The 20,384-nt window shown below is 37.2% G+C and overlaps 1 protein-coding gene across 2 annotated transcripts in view; it reads right to left on the minus strand.

Moving 5' to 3' along the window:
- The window catches only part of dgkd (diacylglycerol kinase delta), a 91,115-nt gene that overhangs the window by 69,186 nt on the left and 1,545 nt on the right, over positions 1-20,384 (minus strand). The gene's annotated exons all lie outside the window — the stretch shown is intronic.

Raw genomic sequence — 20,384 nt, forward strand, 5'->3', positions numbered from 1 at the left:
ACATGTAAAGTTATCAGCGATTGACTACCACAGGAAATGATCTGCATACTTAAGAGAGTGAAGAGGGCAGCAATAAAAAAGCAGGAATAATCTTTCAAGCCTTTCTATTTGGTATTTTTAAAAGATATTCTTGGCTCTGACTCATAGTTCACTGGCTGGCTGCCATTTCCCAAGACTGAAGTGCCAAGTCTGTCTCCACACAAGACTTCTGGACCTTTTAAAAAAAGAAAGAAAAAGAAAACTGCTCCACAGCTAGCCACACACCACTCATTCACATAATATGCACATCCAGGCTACAATGTTATATTTAGCCCACACTCATTTGGCTGTTCTTTAGCAGAAACATTTGTTACTTCGGCTGAAGAAAGAGATTAAATACCAAAATACGTTAAGATACTTCCAAGGTGGAATCTTAAAAGCAAATGAAAGCCTACAAACTGAAAACAAAAGACTCCAGCATTAATTTGTTAACAATGAATAGCTCCTGCCATCAACAAATGACATAATATGAGATTTAAATGCTTCATTTAACCTTCTCCTTTCCAAACTGCACTGTAATAATTCAAGCAGGCCTCTCAAGGAATACATCATTGGGAGACTTTACTGCACCATATTTTGGCCATTTTCGTATCCAGATACTAAGAAAAAACAAAGTGATATTCTTAATATAACCTGGGATGGATCTACACTGCAGAATTAAAACAGATGGCACCACTTTAATTCCCATAGCTCAATGCTGTGAGATCATAGAATTTGTCATTTCATGAGGTTGTTAGTTTTCTCTGCCATTTAGCGTTGGTACCGCATGAAATTATAAATCCTCGAATGCCAGAGTACTGAACCATGGCAGTAAATCTGGTCCAAACTGTATTAATTTCACAGTGAAAATGAATCCCTGGAGTAATGACAACTGACAACTAAACTGATATAAACTTTCTTGCATCACCCTACTAAGTCAGGCTGCGGCACAACTGGTTAAGTAGCCAGCTGCAATAAATCACTCTGACCAAGAGGTTGTGAGTTCAAGGCCAGCCCGTGCCGGGGTGAGCACCCAACAATTAAAATAAAAAATTAGCCCCTGCTCGTTGTTGACCTAAGCAACCGAAAGATAGTTGCATCTATCAAGTAGGAATTTAGATATTTATTATTTATTTATTTACAGCATTTATATTCCACCCTTCTCACCCCGAAGGGGACTCAGGGAGGATCACATTGCATACATAAAGGCAAACATTTAATGCCATGACATAGACATGACATAGAACAGAGACAGAGATAAGACGCAGGCACCGGGCTGGCCTCGAACTCATGACCTCTTGGTCAGAGTGATTTGTTGATTTGTTGCAGCTGGCTTGCTTTCCAGCCTGCGCCACAGCCCGGTTCCTAGATACCGCTCTGCGGGGAGGCAAATTTAACTAATTTATGACAACATAAAACTCGTCCAACTCCCGTTTGGAATGAGGAAGTATCCATCAAGATGCCACAGTGGATGATGAAGCAGCTACTCCCCTTGTGGCCGGAATCGAGCATACCCTCAAGAAGCTGGAACCTGGAGAATGTTAAATCGCCTCTGCGTCTGTCTCTATGTTTATATGGCATTGAATGTTTGCCATTATATGTGCACATTGTGATCCGCCCTGAGTATTATAAATAAATAATAAACTTTATTTTTATATCCTGCCCCATCTCCCCGAAGGGACTCGGGGCGGCTCACAACAGGGACAAGCCCGAAACAACAACACAACATATTTGACAAAAACCTAAAACATTCCAACGATCCACAAAATAAAATAATGGACAACACAATAAAATCCAAGCAGATAAAATCAGAATAATTAAAAGCAAACCAGTGGGGACAGGTTTCATAAAATGCTGTATCATGGAAATAAGTAACAGTGATAAAGTGCCATATGCTTTTAAAACAGAAAGAAGTATTCTAATGACAGCTCTATTGGGCCTGTTCATTTAAACGCGCTCTGGAACAACCATGTTTTCAATTCCCAGTGGAAAATGGGCAGGGAAGGAGCTAACCTGATCTCCTTAGGGAGAGAATTCCAGAGCCGGGCGGGGCCACTGCCGAGAAGGCCCTCTCCCTCGTCCCCACCAGCCGCATTTGAGATAAAGGCGGGAGCGAGAGGAGCGCCTCCCCGGATGATCTTAGGGTTCGTGTTGGTTCTTTGGGGTGAGAAGGGCAGAATACGAATAAATAAATAAATAAATAAATAAAGTCAAATGATTTCCCCCTTTAAATAAAACCAGTAATACTATAGCTGATTGCTATGTGGGCAACAATCCTCTGTGAACGTCTGTGAAATGAAATACATTATGACCCCCATATCCATGGGGTATACACACACACACCCTGTGACTACCTGAAACTGTGAATAATAGCAAAACATATATTTTGACTATCCTTAAGCTGGAAGCATAACATACAATTGTACTGGAGGATCTAGAGGCTAGCAAACGCTTCTAGGAGGTGGAGATATTTTTTTGGAGTATGAATAAGTGTAATCATGGTTATCTAATCCATGGATATGGGAGCTGTACTGTACAACATAAAAGCGAGAGACATGGACAACTTTGAAGTTCTTTGGTTTCCATTTATATTGTTGATTAACTCACCATGGATCTCTAGCAGCATAATTCAATTCATGGAGAAATAAGATGCTAAACTTGGGTCAACAAATGGGATAGCACATTTTTTTAATATACTGGATGAACTGTGGAACTGAGCCAGTAAATGTTGCCTAAAACAGGCTTATTTCTAATGTCAACATTAGGACAGGACAGTAACACATCCAAGCGTTCCTTGGGCAACGTCTCTGTAGATGGCCAATTCTCTCACACTAGAAGCAACTTGCAGTATGTTCTCGTCGCTTCTGATATGATTAAAAAAACCCAACTCCTGTTACCTCAGCAACCATGGCAAGAAAATGCTGTATACAGAAACACTATTAAAACAGTGTATAATATCCTCATCTCTGATTGAAGTCAGGGCAACCTGAACTAAAACGTGAAAACAGAGAAATGTTGCCAAGTTTATTCTATTACTTTCAGTGGGAATAAATACGATTTGGTGACCTCCACCCCAGTATTCTGAAGTTAATAATGAGCTGTGAAAGGATGGAAGCCACAACATTATTAGCAAACAGCAAAATTAGCAGGCAATATAAAATCTCTGAAGGATTAATCCAATTGTTAGATTCTTCAAAATCTTTAATAACCATTACCATAAAGTTTAAAAGCACTACTCTAGTACAAAAATAACTCTATACAAACCCTACTGTCCCTGTACACGAACTGACACTTTAGTAATTTAGGCAAGCTAATATTCTTGTTGAACAAAGAAATCAGCTAATTACAGCTTTTCTTTCTCCAGTGAAAATTCCAGAGATAGACCCAACTAAAATTGTAACTACTCCCTAAAGCTTTCTCTCTTGGATGCATGCACACACACACACACACAAATGCCATCCATTAGATCTTTCTTGAAGTAGGATCACACAATCCATAGCACAGAATGCTTCTCACCAAGTACATTTAGAATTTTTTAACTACTCAAATAATAATTGCATGAGAAAAAGTATGCTGAAATAAACAAAGAGATGCTTTGATGACATGTGCCTGAATTAATTAAAACAATTGACAAAACAAAAGCTGGGGGAAAGAAAGCATTATTTTCATAATCAAGTAGATAAATTACATAAATGTTTAATAAACACAATGCTAGAGCAGGTAGAGATAAAATATAATCCTATTTCATTCTCTATTCCAAAAATTGCTAGAACTGCCACCTCTACCTCCCCAAAAATAGAAGATACCAAGAGAATATTTACTTCTGTGTTCCCCTGAATGTGTCTTCAAGAGAAGACGTCTAATGGAGCATACAAAGACTTCTTTGTAGCCTCATATTTGGCCTGAATAAGAAAGGAAATGCAATTTAGGTCCTTGACCAAAACAACTACAAAAATTCCAATTGCCTGAAGATTTTAAAACAGGATAAATATAACCAAGGCTCGAATAGGAAACACTAAAAGAAACTTAAAGTATACGTGGAAATGTATGATTCAAAATTTCATGTATTAATTCTTAAAAGACTGATAACATATCCCAAATCATATGATTAAATTTCTTTTCTGGAAGTTGTTTACTAATGCACCTTGTTCAATGAACCATTTTAAATTCGGCCTGCAGTATGTCAGTTCAACTGGACATTTCGAAACCTGAAGACTAAGTAGAAACTTTGTGACTTTAATAATCTATATGTAAATCCTGTTTTATTCTATTACATATATATTTGTGGCCCAACTATTTCCCGTCCAGTCAAGTGCTCATATACATATATAGAGCAAACTCACCTGTTCAAACGATGAGCACTCCTCCATCTCTTTTAAATAATAGCCTCTCAAAAAAAGCAAAAACACCTCAAAAACGTGTCACTATAGCCCTCACTTTAATTAAAAAGCATTTTGCCCACATTAATTACCTACAGGAACTTTATAGCTAACATGACTTAACTATCAAAGGCCAGGAAAAAAACCCTTACATAGTGATTCTGCTGCCTCTTGCACAACACTGATGCTGGCAGGAGAAAGAATAAGCCTGTAGTTTACAGCTGCCCATTTCTGCAAGAGAGCTGCTGTTCTATTTATAGGCAGACAGCTTAGTAAAGACTTTGGTGGGCTTGGGCGGAAAGGGCTAGAGATAAGATCAAGATGACTTTATAGCTTTTTTTCCAGACATAGCTGCTTTTCTTCAGCTTCATGTTTATTTCCCAGCCAGCGTGTTGCTCAGTTCTGTCAATGGCAGGGAATGCCTCTAAGGGATGAGTTCCAAGGAAATGTAAACAGTGAAAGCAAATTCTCTTCCTTTTACAACTCTTAAAAGAACTGCCTTTTAAAGCGATCCACCTCAGTTCGATCAAAGGAATAAGAATCTTAATCTGCCTCTTCACCCCAAAATGAGCAACTTAATATTATAGAAATTTCTTAATTCTTGCATCTGATCATATTATATTTTAATCATCTATATCATTACTGAAAATACATTCAAATATTATTACATGAAATTTAAAACACTGATCAAAAATCGTTTGAAATTAAACGTTATGAGGTTCCCAAAGGATCTAATAATTCCTTTAAGTATGAACGGCTGCCAAACATTGTACAAACTGCTTTCTTTCATCTTTCAATAATTAGGAGGCAGAGAGTGGCCTTACTTAATATTCTGCTCCAGGTAATGTGACAAAGTTGATTGATAATTCTTCTTTCTTGACTAACTAGTAGAGATCCATGCAGTCCTGCCTAGTGCCATCATTTTCTCCCAGTGGAGGAATTAAGAGATAAACACAATACTGTACACTCTCAGTTAACTAGAATGCAAGCAACCAGAATTATCAAGCAACTGGTAAAAAAAACCAAGGAAATAAAAATTTAAAAGCCATGCTTATAATAGAGTAAAACAGTAAAACTGTGTTATTTATTTATTTATTTATTTATTTACTTACAGCATTTATATTCCGCCCTTCTCACCCCGAAGGGGACTCAGGGCGGATCACATTACATATATAGGCAAACATTCAATGCCTTTTAACATAGAACAAAGACAAAACAAACATAGGCTCCAAGTGGGCCTCGAACTCATGACCTCCTGGTCAGAGTGATTCATTGCAGCTGGTTGCAGCTGGCTTGCTCTCCCGCCTGCGCCACAGCCCAGGCCTTACACTAAGTTACACTAAGTTATGTCTTTATTCCTCTTAAATTGCTTTAATTACTGTATTTCAATGTTAATATCAAGTCAGTACAGAGTTTATGGTATAGTGTGGGGTATAGTATCAGTTAGGCCTATTTTAATAGTAACTATCAAGCAACCAGAAACAGCACTTATCTAGCATCTACCAATCCCTTTGGGTGCCAGTTAACTGAGAGTCTGTACTGTCAAGGAAACAAGTTGGTACTAATCATTGGAAGGTGCCCCTTCCCCAACAGTCCTGTCTATAGCATTAGTGACGACATAAAAACAATTAACAATATTCAGAAGTATAGCTTATGAGATTTGTTCTTCCAGTAAATTTGGTTAGGGACTGTAACAAGATACAGAGCCCTAGAAAGAGTGGTGAACATTCTGTGATTTGGTTGATTTCTGACATTCATTTTCTAACCATTGTAGACTAATCTGACAAGTAACAAATAAAACAAGTTAACTAAGTGATCATCTTTGAAGAGTTCATCACATTGAAATGTATGTAGTAGATGTGACACAAACCAGATCATGAATATATGTGTTAATAAGTGAACAGAGAGCTTGAGGCATTATAATGTTCAAAACAATAAGGCAAACTGGCCCAAATTATATAGTAAGCATTATGTTCAAAACAATGTGGTAAATTGGCCCGAATTATCCAGTATGGAGTAAATTCTCAATTTAAGTTGCCTCATGCCAACTCAGCGAACATTGCAACTATCTCCCTAGCTCTCAGTTCTGTAGAAAGAAGCTTATAGATGGCTTATATCTGATACCGATTAATTCTCAAGCTATCACCAACTAAGCTTTCAATAAACAGGGAATGATTATTGCTAAGTATCACATAATCTTTGGAGGAGATTCACAGTTATGGTGACAACTTTTAGAGGGATAAGTGTTTCAGAAGGAAATTTCCAGAAGGAATTCTTAGTTTCTGGTGTAAAATTTGTTAGGCTTTTCCTTAAAGCCTAACAAATTTATCATTGCACAAACTGATTTTGTAGAGTAGATTCCAGTTTATTAGATGGATGAAGCATCTCACTGAAATTGACTACTGCCCACAGTTGTGACAAGAAGGTTCTTTCAAAAAGTAGTGTTGTAAATATCAATACAGTAATATTCAGACCTTGATTCGCACTAGTAAATGCAACTTCTTCTTGTTGTTGTTGTTATTATTATTATTACTACTACTACTACTACTACTACTAGATTGTAGGATGTTCTGTTTTAGTTCAGCAAAAACCTGATCCTTCACAAAGATCAGCAAAATCTAACCTTTTCATTAAGTATTCTTCTAGACTGATACAAAGAAGCACAAGGTCTTGAACTTGACCTCCCTGGGTTTTTGTTGGTACAGTAATTGTCCCTCCATCCCTATGTGTTCTATTCTTTTCATGAGCTATTTGTAGCAATTTCTCGGACCTGCACAAAAGTATTTCCAAAGGTTATTTAACCAACACACGGTTTCCTGTGAGGTCCTATGATGTAAAGCGCAAATATCATCTTTTCTATATATTTTACTTTGTATTTCAGTGTGAAAGAAACATTTCACTGATGCATTTTTTAAAAAAATAATGAAAGCAAGAGAAGTCAATTCCCATGTCTGGAAATGAAAAAGAAATCAATCAACAGGTGGAAATAAAATGTTGCAGGTGGTACTGAGAATTGCCAGAAAATTAGTCCGCAACAACAGAAATTAGGGGAGGAGGGTGCATTTTAAAAAATCCAGAGAACTACAGAAAGAAATATTGCCATTATATTTACTTCGGTACTGTTCTATTATCTGGGTGGAGGCCAAAAGGGGGCGCTAGACAGAGAAGGATAGTCCACTTTATGGGAGGGGGGAGTTGAAGGAGGAAAACCATTTCCCCTGTTTTCACCGGTTATTCCCCCTTTTTTTCTACAACAGCGACACCGGTGGAGGAAAACAGGAAAACAGGGGAAAAGGTTTAACTCCTTCAAAAAAAAACCTCCCCCCTAAAATGGACTATCCTTCTCTGTCTAACACCCCCTTTTGACCTCCGCCTGAATAACTGAACAAAGGAGAAACTATGGCTGTAGCCCTCAATCAGAGCAGACCAATTGCATCCATAGTATTTGTGGAAGCACTGGTTTGTCATTCAACAACTGTCTGAATTGGTTTGTCCTAGCTGGGATTAGCAATTGAAGGTTTTAGGCCATGAGCAGACTCTTTTGGTTCTACTATATCATTAGAATGACACTTAGAAACACATAAGCTCTTTTGTTGATCCATTTTAATGCACCATTTCGCCTAATCTAGGAAGATTAAACAATGTATTATAAGAAATTGAACATTTGTTGAAAAACAATATTTTATATAATCTTTATTGGTATATAAACAACATAAGAATGCACTATAATTCACCACATAAGCACACTACAAAAAACTATGTGCTACAAATAACTGCCGTAATGTTTGCTCCAACACATCCTTCGCACAAGACATTAAAATGACTTGCCCACCCTCCAAACCAAAGAAATATAGTTAAATATGTTAAAATGTATATATATTACCTAACTACACTTATATCTGTTGACTCAAAGTCCAGCAAAAAAGGTTTTAAATCCCACAAACATGATGTTCCAATCTTTCTTCTTAATAAAGAAAAAAAATCTCCATCTTTTAAGAAACTGTTTTAACAACTTCCCTCTAATCAAAATAAATAATTATTTGTCAATTTCTGCCATTTCAAAAACTTTTTAAATGTATTCTTTTGAGGGTAAATTTTTCAATTCTGGTCACACAACAGTCTTGCTACCAGTATATTATAATACATTGCCGTAAAATTAAAGGCCTTTAACTAAGTGCCATAGGAATGGGTTGAGTTTTAAGCTCTAAGGCTATTTATTGAGGGGCTGATGCGGGGAAGGTGAAAGCTAGTTTTTATCGTGTATGTGTTTTTAGTATGTTTTAACTTGTGCATTTTATGTTATACTGTTGATATTGTGTGTTTATATGCTGTAAACCACCTTATGCCCAGCTGTGGAGAAAGGCAAGGTAGAAATGTCCTAAATAAATAAATAAAATTAACACTTAAATTGTTCACTAGATAACCCCAATAAAAACAACTTCAGTTTCAATTGTATTCTCATTTTTAAAAAATATCTTGCATCAATCTCTGTATCAGCTTCCAGTATATATTAGCTTTATTGGATGCCTAAATGTGCTGAAGTCAAATACTGTTTGTACATCGTTTTATTAGAGTAAGGCAATAACACAATATATCTTCAAATTGATTCGTTGACATCCTTCTCAATTGTTCCAACTCAATATTGTATCTATAGTTTTGAACAATTTAACTATACATTCTTTAACTTATTCATCTAAGTCTACTTTCAACAACATCTTGCAGATTTTGCCAATCAAGTGTTCATCATCTGTTCACAAGTTAACCATGAACCCATTATAAATAAAAATGAAAAAGCACACTATTAATCTCTAGATCCTACACATCTCCATATCCATTGTCAGCCATTCACTAAGGACTGCAATGCTGATGAACCACTTGTCGTATCAATATACACTTGCTCTATCTCTTTGTTGTTGTTGTTGTTGTTCCCAAATCACAGAGAATAAAATATTCACTTATTCCAATCTGCAAACATCTATAACAAAGAGGGCAGCCAGGACTGCAAACAGCAGGAACAACAAAGTCCCCAGAACAGGATTCCTGTGAAACACACAATGTGTTTCATGGTAGGCCTAAGAATCCTAAAGCCTACTATGTAGATCAGTGGTTCTCAACCTGTGAGTTCCCAAATGTTTTGGCCCTCAACTCCCAGAAATCTTAACAGCTGGTAAACTGGCTGGGATTTCTGGGAGTTGTAGGCCAAAACACCTGGGAACCCACTGATGTAGAAGGTACTGTATTACCCTGGGTGCAGATGAAGCTACATGGCTCAGAACTATGACGGTGTGGATGGGAAGATCTTGCACAAATCTGGAGTAGAATTAAAAGAGCAGCATGTGTTGTAAACTGAAGGTAGAATGGCAGAAAAGTGATCCATTAGCTAGACAAAATGGGAGTTTTTATTCTGACTGGTGAAAGGAATGTTACACTGGATTGAAAGAAGAGGAATGGGAAAGCACAATTAGATCGATAAGACAAAACAATTTCTAACAAGGATTGGGTTTCTTACTATACTGGAAGCCATAGAATGCTGTAATCCAAAAGTCACATGATTTGGTAAAAAAAAAATTAAATGATGGGCTTGTCTAAAGTTCAAAACATTTACAACAAATACCAGGTGCTGTAGGCTTGATTTCAGAATAAACTGGAAACCCACCCCTAAGAAAACCCTATGAATATTATGCTATCACCACAAATCGACAGGTGACATAAATCGCAAACACACAAATCATTTACTGCCAAACTACTATCAGGGCTACAGGTTTACTTTTATAAAGCATCTATAAAACTTAGTGCTGATTAGTTCAGGGAATCAAACACAAACAGTAAGATTTACACTAAAATGTGATTTCTGGTCATCTTGAGAGCAAAACTATGGTATGGGACCTATATTCTTTACTTTTATGTGCTTCTTTCTCATCAATGAGAGCAGCATACATGCATCTCCGCAAAGTCAGTAATTTTCAATGCTCACAAAGAACTCTAACCTAGATCTTCCAAGTTTCAGTCCAACCACTAACCACTACACGGTGCTGTCTGTCTGGGTTCTTTACTATGGTACCATTAAACATAGTTTCACAATGTGTCTGAACTCAATTATTCTTTCCATTTTTGAATTATGAATGCAGAGTGCATTTGGGCAAAAGAAAAACAACTTAATATATGCTATTCACGTATATGTAAAGGATCAAATAAGTCTGCCTAGGTTACTTTGTGTTTCACATTTCTATTTTCTGCTAAGTGTCTACTAGTTTTTAGGCTATAGGTTACTATTGTTTCTCACCACATCCTGTCACAATACAATCCTCAGGTAAACTCTGTTCTTGAAATAGAGCAAAGTGATGAAATAAAAAGGACCTGTTTTTTTTTGGGGGGGGGGGTGTTGTAAAATATCAACTTAAATTCCAGCAAAGGAAGTGAACAATAAAAAAGCATATACCATATATATTTCTGTATATGTCGACCTCATGTATGTCAAGGGCTGGTTTTGAGGCCAAAATAAGGGATTTTGATATGACACATGGGTAAGTTGAAAGTCATGTCACAAAAAACACCACTACTCCCTCAGAGGACCACGTGCCCCTGGTGACTGCCACCATTTTCTCTAAGCATTCAAAAAGGCTAGAAGCAATACCATGGCAGAGAGAAAGAATGGGAGAGGTGTTTTTTTCAGTGTCTTCTGGAACTGATTAAGCTTTCATCTTTTGTTACTCTACTCAGAGATGGTTCCTTTTTTAAAAAAAAAAAAGGTAGAGTACTTTCATTGACCTGTAGATAAGTCAACCCAGGTGTTTTTGGTCAATTTGTAACTAAAATTTCTAGATTTATCCATGTCTATGCACAGCATTGCAGGTTACAAAAATAACTCAATATAATCAAGTAATTTCCTATTGTGAAATAATTCTGCATTCATGTTTACTCATTTGTTTTCAATAAATTAGATATTGTACAATCTTAATCTTACTTTTACCCTTTAAAATCATGCAAGATACATCACTTCATTACCCATAAATGAAGGGTGTATGGGTAAAATTGGCTTTGTTGAATCAGACAATGTCCAGTTCAGGCCTACTCTGCCTTCCTCATCAAAGTCAAGGCTCCATGCTAGCAAGGCTAATCAAAGTCTGTGTGCAAAATCTTAGAGAGCCAATGTCAGACATAGAACACTGCACTGAGTTGACTAGACCACTGGGCTCAATTATTTCAGATTTTATATTATAGACGGCAATGCCTTTTAGTAAACTCTTCAGACACCTTTTTTTCTGTTTCATCTGTTATCTTGAAAACTGTGTTTAAACGCATGTCTCTGAATAGTAAGTCCTTGTTTTTATCGGGCTTCCAAAGGGGTTCATGATCCCCCCAAGACTTTAAGAACTACTGCTCTAGTGTCCACTTAACTCCCATGTCCTGTCACAAATCAGACTTGTTAGTGGTTTGACAATTCCTGAGGCAACTATTGCAATTGCTTCTCAATTTGTTTTTCTCTGACCCATACGAGACTGTAATTTGCATTCATCATTGATTGTGAAAACATACAATGCTTAAGTCAATCAGCTTCAGCAAAGCCACTGCAGACTCATCAAAAGACTAATCCAGCAGTCATTTCAACAGATTGTGAAAGATTATTAATGTGTCGTACCAACAGATGAAACGGACTTACGAAATAGGATTGCTTCTTTCTCTCTTTCACTCAATCTCTCTCTCTCAATCACACACAACTACAGATGGACAATTTTCTTCAACAAAGCCAATTTTGAACTTCAGTCACTGGTGAAGGCTATCATCATTTGGATTTCTGCTAAGATAGGGGTGGAAAACCTCTGGCTCTGTAGATGGCACAAAGAATAAAATTTTCAGCATCCCCTAGTTATGTACTATTATAAAGGGGCGAGGGTTATGAGAATGGTAACCCAAGGACATCTGGAGGACCACTATTCCCTATTACAAGTCAAAAAGCGCAAGCAATCTTCACATGCTAAAATATAACTTCTTTGGCATACATTTTAAACATAATAAAAACCTACTTACAATTGGAGTCTTTTGACTACTTTGGTGAATTTACATAGAAATAAACAAAATAGAATATTCCAATTTGACAGATTTCAAGCCTTTGTGATAGGGCTTGAAACTTCATTCTTTGTATTATCTTGCTAATGGTAGAAAAAGAAAAACAGTTTTAAGATCTGAACATGGTAAAAAATAGCTCACTGGACAGTTCAAGAGTCAAAATTCAAGGCAACACAACTAACAGTATTACAACACCAGAAATTGTCCTAAGACTGATAACAATTCAAAATAATCCTAAACTGAGTGGTGGCTTAGAAAAGAAACTACTTTTGTGGTACACTGTCATGCATATTATTTTCTCATTGTTGGGGGCTCAATGAAGCTTGGTACATTTCAAGCAGCCAACATGATGTCCCAATCCACGACCAAGGCAGCATCCAAATAAAATAAATTAAAACTAAATACCTAAGTTCAAATCATGGTTTACAGTGGAATCCCGTATGGTACTATTCAAACCTAGTTTTCAAATGGTTCTTTTAAACTTACCTACCTGTACCATGTATCAGATTGCAAAATGAGCAGCTCAAGATTAGCAACTGAGTTACTTTCACATTAGCCCTTCCTATGGAATTGCAATTCTTTGCGCACTTTTAATGGCATGTCACACAAAATGTTGTCAGATCATATCCCTTTGCTTTTCTATTGTGCTCTGTATTTTTACTTTTTCAGATCTACTTATTTTTGCTCTATTATAAAATGTGATAGCAGCAATAGCTTATATTATGAAGAAACAATCTATTATCTACCATTTATGCAGAACCTTGATTTTAAATATAAAGATTCCTTTTTGTATATTCAACAAAATTTCTTATTTTCCTGGTCAATGGCACTGAAGATCAGAACTAAACTGTCTCTAGTTTTATCAGATTTGTGTGGGAGGTGGGTATGAATTCATGAATGGCCTCTTTTCATTTTTTTCTCAATTTCTTTCCATCATATCAAAAGAATTTAAAAGTTTAAACACAGAGTGTTGAGAGTTTTGGAATGCATGTAATATGGCTTGATCTTTTTATATGACATTTCTGAAGTCTTCAGACAAAAAGGTTTTTAGATTGTTGATTTCTGTTAATTATTGAGATTGATAAAATAGGTTCTTAGTGGAAAGATAAGTAGGATATTTGTTAATTTTCATAATTATACACTGGAAACATTGGAAAAGACCTCTGCCAATTAATTTACTTTTAAGCAGAAATTATACAAAGTTACTGGTCATATGGAACCATCCTTTTGGATAAAATAGCATATTGCATGATGTGAGGAATCTCTAAATTTGGACAAGCTATGCCTCAAAAGCTCTATAGGGTTCTGCGTATGGCAGTAACCCCAGTAAGCCTTAAGAAACCCTCCAAACTTCATGCACAGCTATAAAATATATCTGTTATTTATTCATTTGCTCTTCTTTTCCATCTCTGATTACAAAAGGAAGAATGACTAAACATTAGAAGGAATACATATCTGCAAATGATTTAAGAAATGAAGATAGCAAGCCACAAAATAAATCAATTGATAATTCTGAAACATTGTGAGTTGCCTTGAGAATCTGATGCTGCTTAGCTAAAGATTAAAGATTAAAGCAATGGAAGCTTAATGGCTATACACAATTTCTGTTTATAATCCTTGTACTTAAAATGTTTATATTCGCATAGAACAAGCAGAGTGTTTAGGCTTTTTACAGTCACATTGACGTAGGAAATGATGCAAAGCACTGAAAATGATTAAGTGGGAATTCACACCAGAATTCAACCTTATTTGAACTACAACAAAATATAAGATACCCATCAATACAGTATCTAAAATTACAGTACTGAGAACAACCAAGCGTTAGGAAATACATGTTCCTTTTTTCTGTCTCAGCAATGTTTAAACCCTCAAATTACAAGAGACCATTTCATTCTTCCTTGCCTCTTAAGAGTCACTGCAAAGGCGTACTTTAAAGTCTACTATATAAATGCTAAAAAAAAATTTAAGAAACTAGAATTTCAATGAGGTTCAAGGACTTCCTCTACTTGTAAATCTGACAGTCATCCTCTTCAGAACACAAACAATGTTGAGAAGCAATCAATCACTAAACATTTTACAATTTATAATTCTAAATCAACACCTAAAAAGAAAATGTTTCTGAGCACTACTACTACAGTTTCAATGTGGACTTGGCTATCTATAGTTCGGTTTCCACAGATTCAACTAACCATGGATTGAAAATATTGGGGGTTGGGGAGGAGACTCCAAAAACCTTTTACCATTTAATATTTTGCTACTCCATTGCATATAACAGGACTTGAGCAGTAATGGATTTTTGTATCCATTGGGGAGGGGGAAGTGTCCTAGGACCAATTCCAGCAAAATCCAAGGCCCATTATATATGCTTTATGAAGTTTTCCTTTGCCAAGTTAATCAATCAATCAATTTATACTATTTTACGTAGGTTTGGCCACTGCATTATAGATTAAAACTGGCTTTTCAATTTTAAGGTGAAGGTTTTCCCTTCATACTTCATATGACAAAGGCCTCATCTACACTGCAGTTTCATAATGTGGTTTAACTGTACTGAACTGCATTATGTGGCAGTGTAGACTCATATGATACAGTTAAACTGCCATTATGAAATTGTATGATATAGCAGTGTAAATTGGGCCATAGAAAGAAAACCCATGTTGCTTGGAAATTTAATTCTGACTGCCCAGTATTCCAAATCTTCTTCAAATATGTAACAAGATGCATAAAGAATAGTCCTTGAAATTTAGTAATTAATTAAAGATTAAGGTTTACAAGAAGTTGTTTTCAGGAAATCAAAGTATATACAATACTATTGGTCTAACAATATTCCCAAGATACTGTGCAGAAGTCTGAAACGCCAAGTTCACAACGTTGCAGCATAAATGCATTCCCTGCTTGCCAGGGGTAGTTCTGAAAAAATTACTTCCTTTTCCCCATCCTATGGTTTGGTATTGTCAATGATGTTGCAACATACAGAAATTGAAAAATGCAGTGTTTCCTGGCAGAGAGATGCAGCAATGAGGATATTTCCCAAGCTGTATAATGTGTCATTCGAAATAATCACAGAACAACAATTTTATTCAAGAGTTCAAGAAACATAACAGGATTTCAGGCACTGAATACAATTTTTCTCTCTCTTGCCCCTGTTCATTGCAAAACATTATTATTCACTGTACAAATGTAAACCCAGTAGAATCCAAGACAACAAAGGTTGGTTAAATCTTAAAAACAGAGCTTAGTAATGTAAGTCAAGTTCACTGCCAACCAACTTGTGAGCAGCTATGTTGCTGAGGAAAAATCACTAGTGCAAGCATGAAATGCTGAAGAAAGTTCAGATCCCCTTTAAGCAGTTAAAGTCCCTCTTGGCAGCAATAGTTTTCTTCCTTGCTTGAACTCAGAAAAAGGTAGCATAAATGCCATTCACTCACACGCTAAAGTAAATAAATAGCAAATGAAACCCCTGATCATGCCAATTGTCTTCTTTCTTCAGGATTGCGTGGGGATCAGATCTAGACCACTACATAAAAGGAGGGTAGGGCTTTCTGCTCCTTTCCACTGCATCCCTCAGAGAGAAAGCAGGGATGAGCAAGATCTGTTCTTCCTGAATAGACAAAAGATATAAGCTCTCCAATCATTCCCTCTGAGGCTCACCTGGTCATTCTCATCCTCCTGGGCCGGTACATTGTTGTTTTGTCTCTTCAAGTCATTTCCAATTATGAAATCTCTATGGTGAATCTATCACAGAACTTTCCTAGCAATATGTGTTCAGAGAGGGTTTCCTTTGCCTTCTTCTAATGTTGAGAGACTATGACACAACCAGGGCCACCCAGTGGGTTCCTATGGCTGACCAAGGATTTGAACCCCGGTTTCTAGGATTATAATCTAACACTCAACCCACTATAACACACTGGCTCTCAAGCCGGTATTTAGGGAGAAAGGTTTGCCTGCTGCTTGCCATGGTGCCTGTTTTGTCTTCATCCAAAATTTCCAGTATTACTGCAATGTCCCCTTCAGGTGAGAAGAACAGGACAGAAATAGAGTAAAAATAAATAAATAAATAAATAAAATGTATTGGAAGCAAATGGACAAGCAATCAGCAATGCAACTAAATCAGCTGGAGCAGTGAAAAACAAGCAAGTCATTCCTGCCAAGCAAAATTTCAACTGACATGCTGCCCAAAGAACTAGAGCACTTGGAAAATGCTGTCACGTCATTATAGTAACTATCCAACATCCTCTTACCTTTCCACCTATATATTCAGAAGAAGGCAAGAAAAAAGAGACAATAATTAACTTTGCTTGCTTGTCTGCTTCCTATCTGGGCAGTGCAGCTGTCAAAGGTGTATTTTCTCAGTCATGTGCCAGCTTCTTTCCAAACCAGCCAGACAGCATAAAGTACTGGAAGTAAAAGAGACAACCTTTGCTGACTCTCTTTATTGTTTACCAGTCTCTCTAGGCAGTTAAGAGGGCTAGCACTTGCATTAGGCAAAATGAAGCAGCTCTCTCTCTCTCAGTTAGAGAAGGATATACCCTATTTTTATCATATTTTGGGAGAAACATTAGTGATTTGATTTTGTATGCCAAACTTGGCAAGCATTGAGCACAATGCTCAAAAAGTAGGCTAAAATGGGTACTATTTGTTGCTTTACCCAAGGCAGTAAAATGCCTGGGCCAAGATTGGCAGCTGAGATATCATTATCATGCCACACACTCTTGACAGCAGTTGAATAGGAGGACCAAACAGCCTATTCATGTGCTTGGGTGTATGTATCTGGTCATTCTTTGAACAATATGATAATGAGGACAGGGCCCTGTCTACAAGCCTAGCCACTAGCCAGAAAAAGGGGGACTATAAAAAGCTTCCTCCATTAGTTTAGTTATGAGGAACAGAGTAGTGACACTGCATCCCTTACATCATTATGCTGCTCAGAGAGTACAGTCAGCCTTCTATCTCAATGGATTCAATCATCCATATCTTGAATATATATATATATATATATATATATATATAAAATCCAGAAAGCAAAGCTTAATTTTGCCATTTTATATAAGGGACACCACTGTACTATGCAACTGTGTAACATTCGAGCATCCACAGATGTTAGTATCAGTGAAGTTCCTCGAATCAAACCCAACATTTACCAGGAGCCCACTGTATGGATTCCCTACAAGTCAGCTTCTGGAACTGGAGACTCCCTGGAGTAACAGTTATTTCTATTCCTTTGACAGTGGACCCAGCAATAAGAAATGGATCTATGAGCCAAATTTCTGCACTGTCCATACACCAAGCATGAGGAGGCTGCAGCGGCTGCCCAGAATTACCTCTGTTTCATTTTCCCTTCTGGGGGTGCATCTACATTGTAAAATTAAAGCAATTTGGTACCACCTTAATTGCCATGGCACAATGCTATGTAATACTGGGAATTGTGATATGGTGAGGCACCAGAACTTTTTGGCAGAGATGGCAAAAAACTTTGTAAAACTAACTCCCATGATGCCAAAGGATTGAGCCATGGCAGTTAAAAGTGGCGTGAAACTACATTCATTCAACAGTATAGATGCACACTGTGATGCATGTGATTTTCAAATGTGTGTTTATCTGTTTGCAGTGATCTGGTGTTTAAGGTGTTTGCTCACCAGCAGCTGAAAGGTGAGAACTCTGAAGTGGATGATAAAGCAGAATCTTCAAAAGTAACCCAAATGAGAAATAGTTGTCATTGAGTGCATCTACACTGTTGAATCAATAAAGTTTGACAACAGATGAAGTGCCATAACTAAAAGGTATGAGATCCCGAGAGCTGTGGTTTTACAAGGTTCCTGTCAAAGAGTGCTGGTGCCTCATTAAACTACAATCCCACTATTTCATAGCACTGAGCCATGGCAACTCAAGTGGTGCCAAACTACATTCATTCTACAGTGTCAATGCACCCCAAGTCACCTCCATCATCACCAGGCCTGCTCAGAAATTGCAGCCTCCTTGATTGAGCCATCCATTTGGAATGTGGCCTTTCCCTTTTCCTGCTCCCTCCTTCCTTACCAAGCGTTATCCTTTCTAGTGAGTGATGGCCAAAGTATGTCAGCCTCTGTTTCATCATCTTGGCTTTTAGAGAGAGCTTTGATTCATTCTGGGACACATTTATTGGCCTTTGTAGCAACCCTATGTATCCAATAAACTCTCCTCCAACACCACATTGAAAATGAATTCATTTTCTTCCCATCAACTTTTTTCACTATCCATTTTTCACTATCATACATAGACATTGGAAAAAGACAGCATGGATAATCCTAACTTCAGTATCCAATTATCTATATGCAGTGTTCCCTCACTACTTTGCAGTTCACTTTTCGCACCCTCAGTGTTTCGCGGTTTTTAAATAAACACTAAAACAATAGTATAAATCATAAAATATTATAAATCCCTCTTTCTACTTCCTTCCTAAGGAGAAGCCTAAGGAAGGAAGGAAGGAAGGAAGGAAGGAAGGAAGGAAGGAAGGAAGGAAGGAAGGAAGGAAGGAAGGAGCCGAAGGGAGAGAAAAGGAGGCTGAAGCAGCTTTGTTTTCGCCTCATAAGGCATGTGCATGCTTGAGAGGCAAGGAGGGGGCAGTGATGCTACTTGCCAGTGAGATTGTAAACAACACAAATATAGTGTCCCTACTTCGTGGGTTTTCACTTTTCGTGGGTGGTCCTGGAACGTAACCCCTGCGATAAGTGAGGGAACACGGTACTTACACTTCAGGATCGTGTCATACTTAGACATTGGAAATATGACAGCATGGATAATCCTAAGGGTAGTATCCAATGATATAGCTTCTCACTTCGGGATCTTGTCATACATAGACATTGGAAATACAAAGACATAGACAATCCTACCATCCAATGATGTTATCTTGGGGATTTTGTCATACATAGACATTGGAAATCCAATGGCATAGATAATCCTACCATGCAATGATATATCTTTACACTTCGGGATCTTGTCATACACAGACATTGGTAATGCGACAGCATGGATAATCCTAACTATAATATCCAATGATATATATATTTACACTTCAGGTTCCTGTCATACATAGACACTGGAAATACAATGGCATGGATAATCCTACCATCCATTAATATATCTTTACACTTCGGGGTCTTGTCATACAGAGACATTGAAATACAATGGCATGGATAATCCTACCATCTAATGATATGTCTTTACACTTTGGGATCTTGTCATACATAGACACTGGATATGAGGTCTGTGGTGTACTACAATGTAACCTGAACCCAACCACATGCACAGTGGAGGACCTTCTTATAGCAACACCAGACGCACTTCAGGTGGCCTCTGGTGTTGCTGGTCAAAGGAATTTAGTATAATGTGAAGTTTTTAACTTTGTATTTCTAAATACATTACAACTGTACCCTCGGTTCGCTTCTGACACGATAAATAAAATTGGAAATATGATGGCATGGATAATGCTAACTGTAGTATCCAATGATATATCTTTATCACCTCACAACCTATGAGGATGCCTGCTATAGATGCAGGTGAACACTGGGAAAGAATGCTTCTGAAACATGGCCATACAGCCCGGAAAACTCACAGCAACCCATATATCTTTAATCTTCGGGATCTTGTCATACATAGACATTGGAAATGCGATGGCATAGATAATGCTAACTTCAGTATCTAATGATATATATTTACACTTCACGATCTTTCATACAAAGACATGATGGCATGGATAATCCTAACTGTAGTATCCAATGATATATCTTTACACTTTGGAATCCTGTTTAGTTCCTTCACAGCCGCCCTTTCTGAGTCTTGGGGTCAATTTTTTACACTGCAGAATGAATGCAGTTTGACACCACTTGAACTGCCATGGCTCAGTGCTATGGAGTTGTGGTTTCACAATGCCTTTAGCTCTGGCAT

This window comes from Anolis carolinensis, chromosome 3 (genome assembly GCF_035594765.1).
Source record: "Anolis carolinensis isolate JA03-04 chromosome 3, rAnoCar3.1.pri, whole genome shotgun sequence".
Classification (NCBI taxonomy): domain Eukaryota; kingdom Metazoa; phylum Chordata; class Lepidosauria; order Squamata; family Dactyloidae; genus Anolis; species Anolis carolinensis.